Source organism: Sciurus carolinensis, chromosome 9 (genome assembly GCF_902686445.1).
Source record: "Sciurus carolinensis chromosome 9, mSciCar1.2, whole genome shotgun sequence".
NCBI classification, from domain to species: domain Eukaryota; kingdom Metazoa; phylum Chordata; class Mammalia; order Rodentia; family Sciuridae; genus Sciurus; species Sciurus carolinensis.
Genome location: NC_062221.1, coordinates 84,984,653 through 85,007,719, shown reverse-complemented (window position 1 = coordinate 85,007,719; position 23,067 = coordinate 84,984,653). Strand labels below are relative to the sequence as shown.

Sequence of the window (23,067 nt, the reverse complement as noted above, 5' to 3'; positions counted from 1 at the left end):
GTCTAGGTTGTCCAGGATCAAAGCAGGTACAGTGTCTGGTGAGAGCCCATTTCCTGGTTCATAGATTTGCACCTTCTCACTGTGTCCTTACATGGTAGAAAAGGTCAAGGCAGCTTTGGGTCCTCCTTTGTAAAGGCACTAATCCCATTCATGAGGGCTTTACCCTCAAGTCCTAATCCCCTCTCCCTGCAAAGAGGTCCCTCTCCTAAAACCATCACCTTGAGGGTTAGGATTTCAACAAGTGAATTTTGGAGGGATACAAACATTCAGACCTAGCCAACTACTGAAACAGGAAAAGCCCCAAGAGAAGCACATCTTAGGACTGTAGGGGAAAAAAATGACATGTCTAAAATTGCAGTGTGGAAGTGCTTGTGAGTTGAGATACTCAAAAGTAAAATGTATCTGGACTCTGGAAGAAAGGAGTGGGTTTGAAATACAAATTTGGCAATCATTGGCATATGGTAACCGAAGTCCCCTGTGAATGAGATCAAATTAAGGAGAAATGTAGAATAATAGTAAAAGTTAACTTTGTAACCCTAACCAAAGCCCCTGAAAAGGACACAGCCCCCATACATGAGATGGAAGCATGAAGGAGAAACATACACTACTCAACTGCTTTTTGTTATATTTGTTCACAGTATTGCTTTATAAATTTTTTTATTAAACTTTTTATTTTGAGATAATTATAGATTCATCTTAGATATCTGAAATGATACAGGGCAATCCCATATGCCCTTTACCTTTATTTTTTATAAAATTATAGTACACTATGATATTGACCTATGTACAGTTAAGATGCAGAACATTTTCCATCAGCTCAAGGGTACCTCATGTTTGTTTTTTATTGCTACATTCATTTCTCTTTTGCCCCCAACTCCTTTATAACACCTTGTAATCACTAATCTCGTCTCCATTTCTATAATTTTGTCATTTCAAGAATATTTTAGAAATAGTTATATAGTAGGTGTTTTTTGAAATTGGCTTTTATATTTTCTTCACAATTCTCTGGAGTTTCATGTATTTGGGTGTATCAGTAGTTTCTTTTTCACTTTTTTTTTTTGGTGGGGGGAGGTGGAGGGGCAGCGTGGTGCTGGGCATCAAACCCAGGGCCTCTGCACACTGGGTATGTGTTCTACCACAGAGCTATATCCCTAGCCCTCAGTAGTCCTCTCTGTTGCTGAGCAGTGGTCTGGAGATACCCAGTTTGTTTAACCATTCACTGGTTTAAAGACAGCCAGGACTGTTTCCAGTTTGGAGCTATCATGAATGAAACTGTTTTGAACATTCGTGTGCATGATTTTATCTGAATAAGTTTCCATGCCTCTGTGATAAATGTCTAGGACTGTAACCGCTAGGTCGAATGACAGTTGCATTTTTTTTTAAGGGTGGGGGGATCAAACTGTCAAATGGTTTTCCAAAGTGGCTGTATTGTTTTCATTCCCATCTGTAATATATGAATGATTCAGTTTCTCTGTATTCTCACCAACATTTGGTGGTGTCATTTTTTAAAAACTGTTTCAGTAGGTGTACAATGATCTTATTGTAGTTTGATTTTGCATTTCTGTGATGGATAATAATACTGAACATCTTCCCATTTGTTAATTTCCCATCTCTATATATCCCTTGTTCAATTTTCTATTCATATCTTTTGCCCATCAGATTATTTTACTGCTCAGTTTTGGGAGCTCTTTTTATATGGTAGATACTAGTACTTTGTTGACATGTGATCTTCATGAATTTTCTCTGTAGCTTGTCTTTTTCATCTTTATGGGGTTTTTGGCAGAGCAAAAGTTTTGAATTTTGGTTAAGTCCATTTTATTAGTCTTATCTTGTATGGATCATGAATTTGGAGTTAAGTCCAACTACTCAAATTTAAATATCTCTATATTCTGAGAATCTTTTGAAGATTTCATAGTTTTGTATTTTATATTTAAGTTCATGATCTGTTTTGAATTCATTTTTACGTGTTGTCTCATGTCCAGGTTCCTTTCTTTTTGCCCATGAATGTCTGTTAGCTCCAGTGCCATTTGTTTCAAAAGTCTATTCTTCCTCCACTCAATTGCTTTTATACCTTTGTCTAAATAATAATAATAATAATATAGACCTTGGTGTTCATCTGTTTCTGGGTTTTCTCTTCTGTTCCATTGAGTTATATGTCTGATCCTCTACCAGTATCATTCATTCTTTCTTCTTTTTTTTTTTTGGTACGGGGATTGAATTCAGGGACACTCATCCACTGAGCCACATCCCAGCCCTCATTTTTTATTACTCTAGCTATATAAGTCTTGAAATCAGGTGAACCAATTCCTCACATTGTATTCTTTTTCAAAATTGTTTTAGATATTCTAATTCCTTTGCTCTTCCATATAAAATTAGAATAAACTTGCCTGTATCCACTGTATCTATAAGCATCATGCTGAAATTTTTTTAATAAAAATTGTGTTAAATTTGTATATTAATTTTGTAAAGAATCAACATCTTTACTGTGTTTAGTTTTCCAGTTAATTTACACAGTATGTCTCTTATTTAGATCCTCTTTGATTTTATTTACTAGTATTTTATAGTTTTTAGCATACATGTCCTGGACATGTTTTGTTAGATTTACACATTTTAATATAAAAAGTTATTATAAATTGTATTTTTCATTTTGGTGTCTGCATACTCATTGCTAGTAAAGCATTCTAATTTTGATGTTCATGTCCATCACACACATAAAAATAGTTAATTTTTGTGTGTTTAACTTGTCTCTGTTGACTGTGCTAATAAACTCATTCATTTTAGAGGGTTTTTTGGTAGATTCCTTGAGATTTTAATGTAGACAATCATGCCATCTGTAAATAGTGCTAGTTTTGTTTCTTCCTTCAGATCTGTATGCATTTTATTTCCTTTCCATGACTTATGCATGAATAAGAGTAATGAGAGTGGACAACCTTGTCCTTTTCATAATTTTAGGAGAAAGACATTCAGTATTTTGCTGTTACAATGTTAGGGTAGCTTAAGATGCTTTTTATCGAGTTAAGGAAGCCCCCTTGATTCCTAACTTGCTGAAATTTTTATCATGAATGAGTGTTGAATTGTATCTATTATTTCTTTCTGAATTAGTTGATAAGATCATATAAATTTTCTTCTTTAGCCTTTTACATTGGATCACATTCGTTGATTTTTATTTTGAATATTGAATCATCCTTGCATTCCTAAAATAAATCCTTGGTTGTATTGTGGAATTTGTGTATTCTCAAATTTCTATTTTTTGTATTTTGTTAGGTTTTGTTTGTTTTTACAGTAGTAGAGTTAGTGGGGCCTCACACATGTTAGGCTTTTCCACTGAGCTGCATCCCCAACCCTTGTTAGAAAATTTTGGATGTGTGCTCATGAAGGAGACTGGTGTGTGCTTCTTTTTATTTATACAATCTTTGTCTGGTTTTGGTAGTTAAGTAATACCATAATTATACCTTTATTATTTTCATAATTTCTGCTTGCTTTGGGTTTAGTTTGATCTTTTTCCAGGTTCTTGATATGGGGATTTAAATTACTGATTGCAAGGTTTCCTCTTTAAAAAAGAACAGTATGTAGTGCTACAAATTCCCCTCTGAGCACTGACTTAGCTGTGTCCTACAAATGTTGATATGCTGTTTTCATTCAATTCATTGTGTTTTTAAAATCTTTCTTGAGGCTTTTGACTCATGGTTTATTTGTGTTATTTAATTCCTATGTGTCTAGGAATTTTCCTATTAATCTTTGTGTTATTGATTTCTAATTTTATTCTGTAGTGATCAGAGAACACCCTGTAGGATTTCAGTTCTTTAAAATTTATTGAATAACTTGTTTTATAGCTTTGCATATAGTCATCTTGGTATGGTTCTTTGGGCAGTTGAAATGGACACTTGGAAAAGACACTTGAAAAACGAATGTTTTGCTGTTGTTGGGTCAAGTGTTCAAATGTCAATTAGATCCTGTTGATAGATGATATTGTTGAGTTCTTATGTCCTTTCTGATTTTCTGTCTAATTGTTCTATCAGTTGCTGAGAGAAGAACTTGATTTTCCCACCATAATAATGGATTTGTCTGTTGCTACTCTTGGTTCTATACATTCTTATCCTGCATATTTTGTAGCTCTGTTATTGGTGTGTACACATTGAGGACTGGTATATCTTCTCTTTTTCCTGTCTCCTGTTCCTACATTCTACTTATATATAATATTGGGATTCATTTTGACATAATCATACATGCATAGAACATAATCCACTCCATTTTAGTCCTTAGTACTTTGTCTTACCTTCCCCTCTCCTTCCCCATTTCCCTTCCTTTTTTCTACTGGCCTTCCTTCCATTAGGATTGGTATATCTTCTAGATGGTATTGTCCTTTCATTGCAATGTAATGTCTTTGTTTCTGATAGTTGTCGTTGTTCTGAAATCTTGTCTTGATTAGTACAGTATTCTTGCTGTATTTTTATTGTTTGCACGATAGCCTTTCCATTCTTTTACTTTCAACCTACCTGTTTTTATATTTGAAATATAAAATGTATGTGTAGACCATATACTTAGACCATGTTTTTTAACCACTTCTAGTATTTTAATTAGTATGTTTAACTGCCCTTTCTTTACATCCTGTTTCTTCATTTGTAATATCATTGTTTTAAATACTTCTATGTATACTTAGAACCACATTAAAGTTATTAGACAATTTTATGATTTGTTTTAAACATCAAACATAATTTAGAAAACTCAAAGGAGGAAAACCTGTTGTATTTACTCATGTTTTTGTTTAAACACGTTTTTCTTCTTGATGTTCTCAGTTTATTTTTTACTTTTTCTGTTTATTGAACTCGTTTAGCTACCCTTTTGGGGTAGGTCTGATGCTGAAAACTCTCTTGAGTTCCTTTTCCTCTGAGAATGCCTTTATTTACTTTTCATGCCATCAGGATATTTTTTCTGGGCAAAGGATTCTAGGTTTGTGCTTAATTTCTTTCCGTACTTAAATATTGTGCCATCACTCTAGGCCTCTGTGTTTTCTAATGCTATATCTGCTGTTTGAATTGTTATTCCTATATAGGTAAGCTGTCTTTTCTCTTTTGTTGCTTTCAGTATTTGGAAAGAAGGGGAGATGATTAATTTTCAGAAGTTGGTGATGTTTCTTGGTGTGTTTGTGTGTGTGTTTTGGATGCGTTTTCAACCATTATTTCTGAGTACTTTTTCAGCGCCCCACCCTGTTACAATGGCATGGATTTCAGATCTTATTGTTCTACAGGTCCTCTGAGGCTTTGTTTATTTTTTCCCCCCCCAATATATTTTCTATCTTTTGTTCAGATTGGATAATTTCTGTTGTTTTATCTTCTGTTTTACTGATTTATTTTTCCTCTATTTTCTCTTTTCTACTGTTGAACCTATTCATTAAGTTTTTTTTAAAATTTTTGGTCATTGTGTTTTTTTGTTCAAAATATTTGGTGTGTTTCCTCTTTATATTTTCTGTTTCTTTGCTGAGACATTGTATGTTTTCATTTGTTTCAGCCATGTTCACAGTTGTTCGCCAAATCATTTTTATGGTTACTGCTTTAAAATTTCTGTCAGATAATTCTTTCATTTTCGTTTTGTCATCTTTTGATTGTATATTTTCATTCAAATGGAGCTATTCCTCCTTTTGGTATGAGAAGTGACTTTCAATAGAAATCTGGATATTTTGGGTATTGTGTTGTGGGACTGTGGATCTTATTTAATTAAACCTCCTATTTTTAGCCACATTCTCTGACATTGCTGTAGCATGAGGAAGATATAATACCATCACATTACTACAAGTCCTGTTCCCCTCCTGGATTCCATTAATATCTGAGGGGAAAGCTCCTTGTTACTGTTGGGGAATTCCTACACCCAATGGGCTTCTGCTGATAACACCCTAATCGAAATGGTATAGGGGTGCTTCACTACGATCTCCGCATGGTGTCCACTGAAACAGGGGTTAGGGGTGGGAAATAAGAGTTGGTTGTATTACTGCTGGGACTACTGGGGAGTGGTCAACATGCTGAAATATTTACTAGGTCTCCTGTGATCCAGCCTCTGCAGGGAAAGAGGGAACCATCACTTTTGGGTGGGTAGTTGGAAGTTCTCTGTTCACAGATGATTTCCACTGATTGTATGAGTGGTGGGAGATAAAAGCCCAAGGTCCTTCTGTGTCACCAACCCCAGTGTGGGAGTTGTGACCCATCTTTACAACCTGTCGAGCGTGGAAGTCTATGTTCTGTACTTGATTTTGGGTGGCAGGGTAGGTAAGGGGCCTTAGTTTTTCTGTGATGTTTCATTTGTATAGAGCAGTTATTTGTATCAAAGTTTTCTGTCTTGCTATGTGGCCCTTTTCCTGGTCCTTTGGCTAAAGAGAGTTATCTTTTGTTGAGACTTTTTTGTTTGTGCTCTGTTGGCATTACTGGATGGCCAGCTTCTTTATTTTCAATTTTGGCATATATGAGGTAAAAAGAAACTCCAGGAAATTCACCAGTGTTGTTGCTTGGGTCCTGAATTCCTAGTAGGTGTGCCTTTTTCTTACTTTCTTTTAGTCTTTAGGGGTCATTTTATATATAATTCCTAGTATTTTTAATTATATTTCATTAGAGAGATAGGAATACATATATTTGTTTCATTTTTACAGAAGTGGGATTTCCTCACCTCCTTTTCAGTATGGCAGAAAAAAATAAAAACACTGAGGAGATTGTGTTATGGAGGATATAGTTTAGAATTCCAGGTGGAATTATTAACATTGGAATGGATCTTTCAAAGACAGAAAGATTCTCATCTCAGGTAATTTAGATATCATTCAGTTTGAAGACATGAGTTGCTGCCTGGTGACAGGCAGTGAGTGACACAGTATTCTTTGATTTTCTTTCCATGTGCTATTTTAGTCTTGGTTTTGTATATACAGTAGAAATGGAAGCATTTTGGGTAGGATTACAACTTCGTAAGTCATTTTCAGGCCTGTCGCAGTTCAGTTGATTCCATTGGCTTTTCATGTAGTAGGTCAAATGCCTGTCAATCAATCAACTAATATAACTCATCACTCATCTTTTATTCTTAATTATGCTAGCAGTGTATTTATCTGTTTTTTTCCCTCTTTCCACTTTGAGCTTTTAAGAAATTTTAGTTTTTAGATTGTCAGTAAGATTGGCTTTTTGTGTTCCAAGAATTTAAAAATGTATAGATTTTATGTAAAATTTCAATAATAAATATTTGTAGTGGCGTATATTTATAAGTAGATCCTACCCCATGGCAACCATTATTTGTTCTTCATTATCAAAGGTAGTTTTTTCTTTTGGAGTATGTCATATGAATGGAATCATACAATATGTAATCTTATAATACCTGAGATTTAGCTTGTATCAGTACTGCTTTTATATCAGTAGTCCATTTGTGTGTGTGTGTGTGTGTGTACTGAACAGTAGTCTGCTACACGTACTGCCACACATACCTATACATACATACTATAGTTTATAAATTTCCCTGTTGTGTTATTTCCAGTTTACAGTAATTTATATGAACAAAACAACTATACCATTTATATATAGGTTTTTGTTAATAAGTTTTGATTTCTTCAAAGTTAATGTCTAGGAGTGTGAGTATATATTTTTGTAGTAAGTGCATGCTTATACAAAAAGTATCCAAACATCCAAACCTTTTCAGAGCAGCTATACCATTTTTTACCTCACAAATACTCTCTTTTTCAAGAGTGTTAGCCCTTATGTGTTAGAGCATTCTTTTTTGTTTGTTTGTTTTTTTGTTTGTTTGTTTTGGTACCAGTGATTGAACTCAGGGGCACTCACTACTAAGCCACATCCCCAGCCCTATTTTGTATTTTATTTAGAGACAAGGTCTCAATGAATTGCTTAGGGCTTCACCCTTCCTGAGGCTGGCTTTGAAATCAAAGACTGCCTTAGGCTTCTGAGCCTGGCTTGTGTTAGAGCATTCTTATAAAGCTTCCTTAAAATCTTTCTCAGGTAATTTTAACATCTGTGTTATTTCTCTTTTTTTTTTATCTATATAAGTTGAGATTTTTCCTATTTCCTATTTCCTATTTTCATATGTTGATTAATTTTGAACATTTCATTATTTTGTGAGATTTGGTTATTTTTTATATCCTACGGAAAATATTGTATTTTAACTTTAGTATGCAATTAACCCAACCAAGTTTAGGATTCATGTTCTAACCAGCCCTCTGTGCATTGTGGTTTCTATGTCCTTTGGTTCGGTTTTCCAAATCTTTTTATTGGTATTAGGATTTGTCGCATTGACTTGCCACCCAGTGGCCAGTTTGGGAATTGAACAGTCCTGTCCTTTAGTGTTTCATGTCAGTATAAGCAGTTTTGGATCAGACCCACACTTGAATAATTTGGAATGAGACCAAGAGTTCATAAATAACTTGAAGCAATCACTTTACTGAGTTCCCTTCTCTCTCTCATCCCTAAACACTTTGTTTATGGGGCTCTTGTTAGAAAACTCAGATCTTTCATTAGCATACTTTTTCATATAGTTCCAATGATTGCCCCTGCCTCGGGGGAACAAGCAGTGGAATGATAAAAAGAGAGGAACACAAAAAAAGCAATAGGGGTTTGCCTCACCCTCTTGGGACCAATGTTCCACTAATCAGAGATGAAGGTTCCCTCTCCTTGAGTTTTTGTGTTCCTTTCCTGTAGGGTCTCATGTTGCTACCTCCTCTGACACCACAGAAAGACTTGAGACCCAGCACATAACAGAATAGAGGAAATAGTTCTTCAGATTTTGTTGTTCTCCTATTTCCCAGCTAATTTTAGCTGTCGTGTGAATTCTCTCCAGGTTTTATTGCTAGTCACACTGGAACAGACAAGACGAAGTGTGCTTATTCCCTCTTAACTACAACTGGGACCTACTGGACTTGTTTTACTGTTGAAATAATGGAAAGAAGTAAAGATTCAGGTTTTGTGGGACCTGAAGGTCATAACATTTAGAGCCCCTTTTAAAGAAAAGTCAAGAAAATGAAATTAGGTACAGTGTTTAGAAGGGGATGTGAAAGTGAAGGTTCCTGAAACTTAAGTTTCATTGGTTTTAATATAAAACATAACTACTGATTATAGATTGAACATTGTACAGTGTGGTTTTATTCATATTTTCATTCAGTATTCATAAAAATTAAACCCATTTTTAAATAACCCTAATTTTATAGATGAGTAAAAGATTTAGTGTTATAAAATCATGCAGATAGAAATGGTGGAATTGTGCTTTAAAACTCCAAATATATTAATTCCAAAGCACATGGCCTTTGACTACCATAGTACTTTAAGTAGATTATAGGTTATGAAAGCCAACATATGCTCATAGTTCAGAAGCCAAAGTGTTCAATTAAAGCTCTGCTATTGATTATCCATGTGGTCTTGAAAAAGTTTAATCTTTCCTTACCTCAGTATGTCTGTAAAATGGGGATAATAGAACATTCCTCATGGCATTCTTGTGAGGATTAAATTGTTAGTTAATATAAAGCATTTAGGATAGCTACTGGCATGTAGCAAGTGCTTTTTGTCTACCATGTACAACAATATTTTTAGATAAATTAAGTCATACTTTATTTGCTGTACCTATCAGCACTGCTTCTTTAGGTCCAAAGACAAGTTATAAGAAAAAAGGATTTTCACTTACTTGGAAATAAGTTTTGATCATATTATGGACGTGGAATATAAACTGAGATATGACTGTTGGTAAAATAGGCTACATAATATATAATGATGTATTAAAGCTAGAACAAACAAGTTCTATGGGTGATCTGAAAAATTGGATTATTACTGGTTTAATCTTTTGGTGAAATGACCAGATACTTAATAACTGAGCTAGAAAAGTTAAACAAAAAAATTCCTCTTCTTAGTCCCAAACTCTTCTATAAAATGAAGACTATAAAATGGAGACCAGACATTTTCACTTTCCATGATTCCTGTTATCTGTGGTCAACTGCAACCTGAAAATGCTAAATGGGAAGTTTCAGAAATAAATAATTCACAAGTTTTAAACTGAGCACTCTGAGTAACATGATGAAATCTTCACTATCCTATTTTGCTCAACCCAGGATATGAATCCTTCCTTTGTCCTGTGTATCTACCCTGTATATACAACCTGCCCATTCATCACCTAGTAGACATTTTGGTTATTGGATTTGCTGTAATGGCATTGTGGGTGCTTGTGTTCAAGTAAGCCTTATTTTACTTAGTGATGTCCCCAAGATGCAAGGGTACTGATGCTGGCCATTCAGATATGGGAAAGAGAAGCTGAAAAATGCTTCCTTAATGTTAAAAGGTGAAAATACAAGAAGTTACTTTGAGAGAAACCATATTTGTGTAACTTTTATTATAGTATATGTTGTTATAATTATTCTATGAATTAATCTCATTCATAAATTAAATGTTATCATACCTATATATGTATAGGAAAAAGTATAGTATAAATAGGTCTTAGTACCCACTGGGAGGGGGTTTGGAATATATTCCCCCATGGATAAGGGGGAGCTAGTATAGTTATTTTTTGAAATGTAACAAATCACCATAAAACTTAGGGTAAACTTTTATTATCTCACAGATTTTTTGGGCCAAGAGTTTGGGAGTGACTTAGCTGGGTGATTCTGGCTCAAGGTATCTCATGGGGTTTAGTCAAGATGTCTACTTAAGCTGCATTCAAGCCTTGATCAAAGCCTTATCTGGGGTTCACATTAAGGTAGTTCACAAATGCCATTCTGTGTTTGACTTTCAAGATTGCACCTACCTTGTAGAAGAGCTCATGAGTATCTTTACCCATGTGAACCTTCCTTTAAGGTTTCTTGCATATCCTCATGATATTGTAGGTGGCATCCCCTAGAACAAGCAGTCCAAGAGAGGTTAAGGAGGAAGTCACAATGTCTTTTATGACCTAATGATCTAGCCTCAGAATTCTCTATCTTTTCTGCAGTATCTTACTATTTACATGGGTCAGCCCTGTTCAGTGTGGAAGAGACTACTAGGAGTCGGAAATCATTGGGGACCATGTTGGAGGCTGGTTACCATCTTATATGATAACTGTAACAACTAAAAGAAATGCTACCAGTGAAAGCTTCTGGAACCTAGTAGGTGCCCCAAACAATATCTGTTTGATTAGCATGTTTTTTTTATTGATGGTCCCTTGGACAGTAAAAATCAGTTTCTGGTTATTTGCCAAATGCAGAGGAATGTTTAATATGTCTCTATGGAGAAGAGATGACCACTGAACTCTTGACAGAAGAGGTGAAGTCTTCAGATTCATCTTGTAATTGTTAGTTTACTTATAAGCTTGGTTGGTTATTATTTAGTTATCAAATGATGAGAGCAACTAGAGTTTGAGGCAAGAATGTTGATAAAGGCTGCAAGCCATAATTGTGACCCATAATGAATTCATTTCAATTAATATCTCGCACACCATCATTGAGGAAGAAAATGTATTTAAAGTCTGATGTGTGCATATTTTAAATGTTGTAATTGAATTTCATTTAGCCTCTTCTGTTCTCTTTAGGGTTAAATAGACTACATTTTTTTTTTTCTCTTTCTAAGCAGATTATACCTGTGTTAGCTTTCTGTCATTATAACAAATACTGAGATAATGAACTAAAAGAGGAAAGATTTATTTTGGCTTATGGTGTGGTTTTAGAGGTTTCACTCTCATATGACTGGCCCTGTTGCTTCTGGGCTTGTGGTAGCATAGCTTGGTGGTAGTGCTCGGTGGCTCAAAACTTCCTACCTTGTAGTGGGAAATTGAAAGAAAGAGCAAGAGGTGACTGAGGTCCTGTAATGCCCTTTGAGCACACACACCCAATGACCTGAAGACCTCTCACTCTTCTTAAAAAGTTTCCACGAATAGTGCTAAGCTGGGGACCAAACCTTTAACACATGGGCCTTTGAGGGACACTCCAAATTGAAACGATAGCAGTACCTTCCCGTTGATAGTGATGTTAGTATGGCTTATGGCTTATTTTGAAGAGGACACTTATTTACAAAGCAATACATAAGCAGAACATAAGACAATTGCTTTTATTTGTTGAGAAAAAGCACATGAATTTTCTTATTTATTGTTAGGTTTTCTTTAAATGTTTTGTTCTTTGGTATCTGGAAAATATCTTTTTTCTTGTAATGTTTATTTTAATACTGAGTATATTTTTTGTGAGTTTTTTTTTTTTTTTTCTTATTACGGCAATAAATAGTAAGGGCTCTGTGACATTGGAAAATGCCCATCATTTTATAATGTCTGGAATCTATATCTGGTTGTTCATGAACAAAATTAATTGAAACATTTTTCTTTAGATACTGGATAAAAACTTTATAAAGAAGTGGTACCCAATGCAGTCAGTAGACTATCATGATTTTTCATGGTACTGTATAAATATTTGACCACTGGAGGGCTCCAGATTTTAAAAAATTATATCAAAGATATAAATGCTCACTGTAAATTTTAAAGTGTAGATTGATATAAAAGATTCCATATTTTTGAGTGAAATTGTTAATGAGTAAATAGTTATTGATTACAAATGAGAATTGTGTGCATGTACAAATAAAATATATTAAATAAGTAATTATTTTTCTTTTATTGAAATAGAAATAAAACATATCCAATTTCTTTATATCTCTCAACTCATGTCAAAATTAGAAACCAATCTGAAATCTCTTAGTAAAGAAGTTCAGACAGATTAAATATGTATTTTTTCTAGTCTCTTTCTTACATGTATAATTTTTATATTAGGAAACTTCTTTCTTAAAAAGTTCTTCGAGTTTATTATTTCTTCTAGTTTAAAGAATTCTCCAGTAATCTCAATGACATAAGCTTCACAGAACATTAGGAGGCATTTTGAAACTGAACCAAAACCAAAAAAATGTGGCATCTAGCTGGACGCAGCACATACCTGTAATCTTAGATTCTCAGGAAGCTGAGGTAGCAGAATCACAAGCTGCAAGACAGCCTGGGCAACTTACTGAGAGACCCTGTCTCAAAACTTAAGAAAGGGCTGGCGATATATCTTAGTGCATGCCTAGCAATTGCAAAACCCTAGGTTCAATTCCCAGTATTAGGAAAACAAAACAAAACTAAATAAAAGATGTGGCATGTACTGATTTTTTAAGGATTTTAACCTTAAAATGTTAATATTTCTTAGAGGCTAGATGCATAGTATGTATTTTTTTTTCCTGAACACTACTCTTTAGAACTTGTTTTCCTTTACTAAAGTAAAATGGAAATTTACAAAGATGAAGAATTAGAAACTCATCACATATATTAGTACTTGAAGGAAACATCTTTTTGTCTAGAGAAATTATAGATGGGAAACTATCATGTTCCTCAAAAACAGCATTTTTACTTCCTTGATCTTTCCTACTTGAAAGAAGTGTTTTGATTTCTTTATAATTGTGAAGTGTTTACTTTTTAATTGTTTGATCCAAGCTCTGGGAAGCCTGCAATTTCTAGGAGAGCTAAGGATTTTTCTTTTTCCCTGATAAGATTTGTGTCTCTTTGTACTGAACTTGCAGAACTGAGTGTATTTGTTTTGGGTGATTTGAGTAATTTCCCAGTTGTTCAGTAGCTTTGTCCTTTATCATCTCCCTTTTCACAAAAGGAAGCTGAAATGCAAATTAATTGTCAATGAGGAAGAAACAAACAAAGGAAAACAAAGTAAAAAACAAAACAACTTCCTTACCTGATCACTTAAAAACTACCCAGGATCTACAAATAGATGAAGTGACAACGTACTTCTACTTGTATATAAGGGCTAATTATTGGTATAGGATGAAAGCAACCAAAAAGAATCATGAGAGACAATGGTCCTGAACTGTTATTAATTATGCACATGATGTTGTTGTTGTGAAAAGATATTTATTTTTAAGACACTGATGTAAAATTTTAAGCCACTAGGCAGCCTCACAAGAGAGTATAGCTCTTCTCTACTCTCATTCACACCACTCAATAGTAGGTGAAAGACAATAATCAATGTCATTTTGGGGCATGGAACACATTGATTTTTTCTTCCTGAAAACACACCTGTTTAATAGTGATCATGGCATACTTCCTGATGCAGCTAAGTGGACACAAGAAATTCTGCTACAAAATGCTTCCATATTAGTCAGCTGTGTTATAAAGCTTGTTTTTAGCTGTAAAATACAACAGAAGACATAGGAAAAGGCATGACTGAGACACGCAACAGTATCTCTACCTGCTGCCCCATGAATGTGAAGACAGTTCTGCATTACTGATAGTGAAACTTTCTTCCAGGACCTTTTTTATACAGATTTATTCATGTATATGGCATCAGTTGGTAAGATGCCTGTCAGAACAGCGACTTGCCATAAAAAAGAATAAACCTTACTGGTCTGATTAAATATTACCTGTGATCATTTTAACCTTGTGTTCATCATCTGAAATCACCAGACAACACAACAACACTGCCACTTTTTATCGGTTTTTAAAATCAGCTCAGTCCTTGCATATTCATAGTTCATCTCAAGCTTGGATATACCTTACAATCACTTGGGGAACTTTTATCTCTGTGGATGCCTGAGACTAACCCTGGAGATTATTTTAATTTAATTGGTTTAGGGTCGTGAAGACTAGGTAATCTGCATTTTTAATTTTCATTTTTATCTACCGGTGCCCCCGCCTCCGGAACCCCCACTACTGGGGATTGAATCCAGAGACATTTTACCTTTATCTACATTCTCACCCCTTTTAGAAATTCTTGTTGTGACAGGGGCTCACAAAGTTTTCCAGACTGGACTCAAACTTGTGATCCTCTTGCCTCAGCGTTCTGAGTAGCTGGGATTACAGGGCAGGTCACTATGCCTCTCTCGACATTGGCATTTTCAAGTGGTTCCTGTGATTACGTTTTATAGTTCAAGTTGAGAGTGATTGATTGAAAAGGAAGTGGTATTGTGGCAACTTTTTGAGGTTTCTAAAAGTTCTGATTAAACAAATGTCTCAGAGCAAATACAACTACTCTTCTCCATACCTGCCTAGTCCTCCAGAGCCGAGTTGAGGAGTGGGGAACTTGGTATTCTGGTTGCTGACATTGCATGTTTTGTTGCTGACTATTTTGAGCTGTTTTGAGCTATTTGATGCCACTTATGTTTTCATGGTAAGGAGTGCAGAATATGATGTTAGATTTTTAGGATTTGACCTGTCCTGATAAGCTTGCATCTCTGTTGCTGGTCAAGGCAGGCAGCTTATCTTTAAACACTTTTAAACCAGTTCTGTCAGAAAATAGAATGTGACCTGGCCAAGGGAATGTAATTCTACTAGTGAAATGTGCTTCAGGGTAAACATCTTCTGAAACATACGAGATTACAAATGGAAGAGTTGTGAAGAAGAACATAAAATATAGACAGGCATGTGCTGCAGGGAGAGTGAACTAAAGGATTAGCATGTCCTGACAACAGGATACATCAGTTCCTAGAAACGCCCAACAACGTCCATCATGGGCAAGGGTGATGATCCCTCATCTTCTTTTATAAAGGAGCTGAGGCAAGCTGTGAAGTTTCCCTGCGGTTGCAGTCCTTGGGCTCTTGTTTTCCCATTCTTAGATGAAGACCCTGGGTAACAACATCTCTTCACCATAGATTTAACCTGTGTGTTTGCATGACTCACAAAGCCTGCTGTCTGCTTAGCGCCCCCCCCCCCATTCTGCATAACACATGTCATGTAAAAGATTCCAAACTGAACCTCTGCTGACTAGAACAAACCTTTTATTGGCTTCCTCACTCCTAACCTCCAGGACACACAGCCTTTCCATCACAGGAGTATAATACCACCATGTCCTTCTGCCTAGGCCTCCAAGTCCTGGGATTCAATTTGGTCTTGTCCCCCATTTCACTCAGCACATCAAACTTGCTAAATCAAATATACCTCACAAAGTGCCCTAGGCAGGCAGTGGATGAAAATAATGAATATGTTCAGATTAAAATGTAGCAGATCTCTGTGGTGGAAGAGAGTGAAGTGTTAGGGAAACAAATCAAAATTTTAAATAAATGTCCTGGCTTAGGGCATTTAGAAGAATTTAAACATATTTATATATTATATGTAGTATAAGTTTTAACTTGCATGTTTGGGAAATGATTTTCCTTGTGTAGGATTAGCTTTAAAAAACACTAAGAAAAAAATATAACTTATGACAAATTTTGGCATTCTGTTTTGCCTTTATAGACCTTATCTCTTTTGTGGAGGATACCTTATATATAAATATTACCAGTGCATGCTTTCTTTTTGCTATTTATGGATTACCATAACAACCTGGTGACACTTTAATTCCAGGTCAGTTTTCCTTAGATATGAAAGACTTCTTGACTTCACTTACTTGGTACTTTTCTGACATGTATGTAAGAAAGGTAAATTTGTTTTACTTTTAACCATAGGAAAATATAAATAGTACTTATTAAATTTGCTATACTTAGAAATTTCACAAATTATTTTTGCAAATATTTTAAGAACATTTTATTTATGGGAAGAAAAGGTATTACAAAGTGAATTGAAAATGATTTAATAAGAATCCAGTTCCTTCTATTAACAGTGGCAATCTAGGACTAGTTAACAGATTCCAATTCCAGATCCTGATAGGAACTTTTAGTGAAATCTTAAGAGAAATGCTTGTTTCTATGTATTAGTGCTTTTCAGTTCTTGGAAATGTCTAGGTGTCTACTGTGATTAATTTGAAATTAGTTTTTATAGAGGAAATGTGATTTTTAAAATTAGAATTGTAGAACTTTTGTTTTTTGCTTTTAGTCAGATGTTTGGGATGATTTTCAGGGAAGGGTTCACACAATAAAAATGTGCACTTACCAAAAGAATCCACCATGTATCAAAGTGGTTATCTTTACAGTGGAATTTTAACTGAAAGGGAATATCCTCTGGTAGGGGAAAAATGGCAAAATTTTTCAGAAATTCAATTGTGAGATATATTAATTCTACCAAGATACTAATCTCATGATCATCAATTCTGGGGTGCATTCTCTACCTCGCAAGTTTGGCTAAAAATATTCTGAAAGGCAAGTTTTAAAAGGTAATGAAATAAAAATATAGATCTAGGTTTGTAAGGTACAAATTAGAAAATAAAATCCTTCTTTAGGTGTTATCTGAAATCCTTTGCTCTCATAATTAATAGTTATAGTTTTGGGATATTAATAAAACATTGATTTTTTTTTTAAATGACCCTCATACATAGAGGACCCTTGTGGCTGAATGATTTACCCACCTAATAATTTGTACTCTAGAGATTTGTTTTTCTGATTTGTATGGTTGATGAGTATAATTATAGCTATTGGAGGCTGTTTTCTTAACATATAAAATGGAATAAAATCCCTCTTATTAGTTACTATCATAATTTTTGATAGATCCAAATGTCTGTAAAGTGCTCTGAATTCCAAAGAACAGTTCTGTGAAAATAGGTGATAATGCTATTTATTTTGAATTTCTTTTATTAATCCAGTTTCACTTTAGTGCAACAGTATGAGCACAAGCTTAATGTGATAATTGAATGGTGTTAATATGAAATCTTTTGATTATATAAAAAGTTTTGTACTGTCTTTTAATTAGAAACTAGCATATGCTCATTTCCAATGCCTTAAACAGTTTGACTAACACAAATTTTGAATTGTGATTTTAAAATGTAAATAACCTGAACTTGCCTTTGGTACATTACTGCACCATAATCTTTAGTAGAGCTGGAGTCCTGGGGCATCATGATTGAAAGGCATAGTGCATTCCAGGCCTCATGGCATTCAGCTTTTCTTGGTTTTTCTGAAGACTCTTGAGAATCTTGAAATGCTTGGGTCTTAGAAGACTTGAAAGCCTTTGTGCCCTGAACGAATTCCATATAATAACTTCTTAGGTTTTTACTTGATTATCTCCATCAATAGAGAAATATCTGAAAGGAACTCCCTTCACTTTTGTATAGATCTGATGGTTAAAAAGTGTTTCCTTACCTTGAACCCTCCAAACTACCTCCTAGAAACATCTGCTCATTGTTTTCAGTTTTAAACTCTGAACTAACCATACAAATTTATGCCTGATGTCTCATCTTTATGAGACACTGAAGGGATGTGAAAACAGAACTTCTTTTTCAGAGTAACATTTTCATTTTCTTCAACCGTTTTTCCCCCAGCAGAGTTGCTTAGCTCCTCTGCTATCTCTCAATGGTCTGTTCTAGAGGAACTTGGAGTTTCTTATGTTCTTACCTAGTAAAGATAAACAGCACCAGGTAGAGAGGACTTTTTCATTTTTTGCTTGACAGTGTATTTCTGCTAAGTTCATTTTATTTTGGGGTACTTCACAATGCTGACTCATATTGCACTATACAGTTTTACATGCATTTCATTCAGTTAAGGTAGGCATCTCCAGTTCTCTGCTTTTGCACTTTTATTCATTCTACTTGATGAGACTTAGTTTAGATTATGTGTGCTACCTTTCAGTGACATAATCAGAGAAAAGATAAGGTAACAGTGCTTACTTATAAATCTGTGGGTGTGCTTACATGCTACCTATTCTTGTTACTCCACAGTTGGAAATTTTAAACATAAGTGTAATGTCTGTTAGCATGCATTCATGCTGGAACTTCAAAAGGGAAACCTAGAATTCCCTTTTAACAGCATGTGTCCTTTCCTCCACCTATTATCTGATGTACCATTTTCAGTTTTATGTAAAATTAGCACACATCCAAAATACTCAGCACATTAAAGTAGTTGCTCTGAAGGGAGGAAGCATAATAGGAGTGAAATATGGGATGAAGAGAATCTAATTAAATTAAGGTTGTTTTGTTAGCATTGGTGTTGAACCATGTTAACGATTTTACTCTAATCAAGTAGACTTGAATTTCAAGTCTATTCTAGTATATTGTATTTTGGGGATCACCTAGAATTCATTATATGAGACTCTTGGTGCTGACTAAATTCATTGAAGGCTATGAACCACATGCTAGACCTGGGATCTAATGTGTATTATTATTCCTGTTACTGTTCACCTCCAAAGTGCAATAATTAAAGTTTAGTTTTAGATGTGTTGTCAAAGCAGTCTTTGGCATTTCTAGAACACTGTAAAAATTCTTGAGATGTAGTTCATATTTGAAAATAAATTCTAGGCCTGAATTTACATTTATTTCCTTTCTTTATATGTACTTTACCTCCAAAGTAAGGGACAAGTACTTGGGTTGTTACTCTAAAATTATAGCAATACTCTTTGGAATTTGAATCACTGAAGAGCTCTGTGTTTTGAAGTTAAGAGTTTTGGTTGTGTGTGGATGTTCATACATGACCTCATCATTAATTCATTTGTATTTCAACTTTTATGAAAAGAGGCCTAGGTCAAGAAAGATGGTATGAGGGATTTGATGAAGAATATAATTATCATATGTACTGTATAATAACCAACTCTTGGGTTCTTTGTGACTATAATCATCTGTGAAAGTAAAGTACTGTAAATGCCTTTTAAGCTGCAAAGATTCCACTTAAGAAATATATTCAGAATAGTTTTAACGTTGACATATTTTGTTTTATTTTATCCCTCAAAAATTGGTTGTTTTTCCAGAGGTATATATGATAACGTTTCAGAGCAAGACACTGTATTCCTCACTATTCCTTGTTTCTATTTTGTTTTGTTTCCCTCCTTTTAAATCTAAGATAAAATTATTTCAGGCCATAGGTTTGCATGGAGAATGAATTGTGTGTCACTATTCACTTAAGTATACCATGATACATAGCAAATTTCAAGACGTTGGAAATGTCCTTACAATTAGTTTTTGAAATCAGATTAACATATGCCAGTTTCTCCATGTTTGTATTGAAACCTGAAACTTCTCTTTATAAGAAATGTAAATTGGAGGATGAATTGCTGTAACAGGAGAAAAGATTTCAAGTCTAAAAATCTTGACTTACTAAGTATCATGATGTACCAGCAATTTTGAATAAATTTGTTGAAATGAGGATACAAAGTAGAGTAAAATAAATCAGTACTTCCTTTCATTTCTTTTCAGGAGGTATGTATGTGGTCCAGTACTTTTATTTCAACAAAATTTTAAACCATTCTCTTTCACTTTAAGTACATAGTACTTATAGTAATTTGGGTAATATTTGTAATATAGATACTATATAGGTACTTATAGTAACGTAGTTTAACATCTCTGTTGTTTATTTTGTGAGCTGTGCCAAGATTCGGGTTTCATACCCAGTTCTCACTCAGCCACAGTGTTTAGGAAGATGGAATAAACAGATTGGACAAGCCTGCATGATATAGTTCATCTCAGAAACTTGGAGGTAGAATTAGGTTAGTCCTATTCAAGGTACTGGACTCTTCTCCCAAAAAGACATGTACACTCCAGGTGCATGAAGTATTTTCCCAAAAATCAAAGTGCATAATGGGAAGTGTATGCCAAGCAGGTTAAAACATGAGTCTGTTATTTTCTGCTTGAGAGAATCCAGTATAGAAAATATGCTTTTGTAGGTGGGTATTCTCCTGTTTAAATAAGGCTCCTAACAACAAGTTTCTTTTTCAACTTGAAAGATGGCAAAGTTTGATTTTGCTAATTTTAAGAAGTTCAAATTTCAAAATGTGCTATATTGAGAACTATGGCTATTGCAGGTTACTCTAGGGTTGCTTCAGGATAAGCCTTTTGCCTTGTAGTCCTTATATTTGGTGACCCCTGGGGTTGTATAACACTGATTTCTGTGTGTTACTACACTGGATTTAGCGGCAAAGAATAAGCCTATACCTATGGAAATACTTAGAGAATATTTTCTTTTGATATTTTGAGTTGACTTAATTTAAACTAAATGTTTTATATTACTTTAAATATTGACTGTCGTAGGAGCAGTGGCAACTAAAGCTGGGAGTGTTTTTCTGAGGATTAATTACTGGTGGAGCATTTGTACTGTACAGAGGTATAATAGGGCATGTACTTAGTTTTAATATAAGACATAATTTTAATTGGTACTAGGTGTTTCTCCTGGGGTTGTGCATTTAAGGGAGAATTACTGTTCTTATATTCTCAACTGGCATTAGCTTGTCATTCCATAGTCAGTATTTAATTCTCATTGCTAAATGAAGTAAATTGACATCAGATATTTTAAATATTAAGACTATTTATAATAGTATTTCTAGGTTCACAATCAAATAGGACAGAAAGTATAGAGTATTCTTCTATACCCTTTGTGTATACACACACACACACACACACACAACACACACTTGACATTAACTCCTCATTTCAAGGTGTTGCTTAGAGTATTTAGAAACACATGTATGTGACATATGTATTTCTACAGCTAAGTGCTGTCTTTCCCTGCCTTCAGCCTAGCAAGGGCAAATCATTCCAGAACTAAAAAATATTCTCTGAACTCTGAGTGTAAAAAGTTAGACCCCTTTTAATGGGTCTTTTCCTGCTGAATATTGCTGCTGTGGTGGACTACTGTAAGAGTGAAGTTATAATGTGGCCTGGAGCCTCCTACTGGTTGTGGATAACAAATTCTAGATCAAATTGATAATCCTGAAGTGCATTTGTGCAATCAGGACAAACAAAGGCAGGGAACCTGGTTCTGATCTGCCCCTACCTGTTTCTTGCTGTGCCATCACATGGGCCAGAGTAAGAGGGTCCTAACTCTCCCGTACCTCTAACATTCTATGATTCTGTAACTTCACAACTTGTCTAACAGGAAGCATCAGACCTGTGGGGCAGCAGTATGCAGTAATGGGGAAAGCATTGTGAAGACCTGGGGTATTGCCTCAACCTGGTCCAAAATTACCTGGAATACCTTTTGTCCAGTCACCAGTTTCCCTGGGTCTTAACTTGCTTTCGGCCATGGAAATGTGATTGAACTTCTCTGTGCACCCTAAGGAAAGTTACGTGGGGTTTTTTGATTTAAAATAACTAATTTTCTTGTGATCTTATTTGTTCCAGAAATATAACTGATTTGCGAATAAATAAAAAGGGAACATATTGGCACATCACAGTCATTTTTGAGCAGACTTCTTTGTGACTTCATAATAAAAATACTCTTACAGGGCTAGAGTTAATACTCAGTGGTACAGCACTTGCCTAGCACATGTGAGGCACTGGGTTCGATTCTTAGCACCACAAAAAAAATAATAAATAAAATAAAAGTATTGCGTCCATCTACAACTAAAAAATATATATGTTAAAAAACATACAGTTAATGCATCTGAGCAAGTCTTTCTACCAGTAAGATATTTACTGGAAAAAATTAGACACACCTGAAAGGGACAGGGGCCCTATCTGGAGAGTAGAGTCTTTTGTTATTTTTTTAAAAAATTATTTCATCATGTGTGGTGGTACACACCTGTAATCCCAGCAACTTGTGAGGCTGAGGCAGGAAGCAGGAAGATCAAGTTTGAAGCCAGCCTCTGCAACTTAGTGAGGACCTAAGCAACTTAGTGAAACCCTGATTTAAAATAAAAAAATAAAAAGGACTGGGGATGTAGTTCAGTGGTAAAGCACCTCTGGGTTCAATCCCTAGGACTCTCCCTTCCAAAATACAGGTTTTAATAGAAATGTACTTTTATTAAATAATACCACAAAATTTTAAATTGTATTTTTATGTTTGTTTCTTTAGACTGGCTTTGTGTAATTTGTATTAAAGAAAAAAAGGAGAAAGATCAATGCCCTTTACTTCTTGAAACAATATTTTCTGTTACAGTTATGTAAATTGCTGATTATTGACTTCTATTATCACATTTTTGGGATAATTTTTTTGTAAGAATCTGATTTTCTGTATATTGTGAATTATTGATATCTTGAAAATAGCCAAAGGAGCCCTTTCTTACTTCAGAAGACAAGGTGGTCTTGAGGTTTGTCCAGTGCATTTCGCTTGCAGGAACCCTTCTGAAAGTTACAAGTTAATTCCTAAAGTACATGTAGATCAGGCTTGCTTGAGCCAATGTAATCTCCGAGGGGGTAACCCACAGTTATCCTGTTTATTTTCCAGTTTAGTTTTAGTGTCTTGATGGAGCTTATGAGTTTTCCCAAAGTATCTGGGTATTCCCTGTCATTATTACTAATGTGGCTGCTGACAAGCATACTTTTATACTCAT

The 23,067-nt window shown here is 34.7% G+C and overlaps 1 protein-coding gene across 9 annotated transcripts in view; it reads left to right on the top strand.

Moving 5' to 3' along the window:
• Positions 1 to 23,067, top strand: part of Bbx (BBX high mobility group box domain containing) — a 246,833-nt gene that overhangs the window by 73,318 nt on the left and 150,448 nt on the right. The window contains exon 1 of one of the 9 annotated variants that reach the window (XM_047563428.1): positions 10,974 to 11,095. The exons of the other annotated variants lie outside the window; for them this stretch is intronic. The gene's annotated coding sequence lies outside the window, so the exon portion shown is untranslated. Of the gene's footprint in view, positions 1 to 10,973; positions 11,096 to 23,067 lie in introns of those variants that run through there. 9 annotated transcript variants of the gene reach the window in all.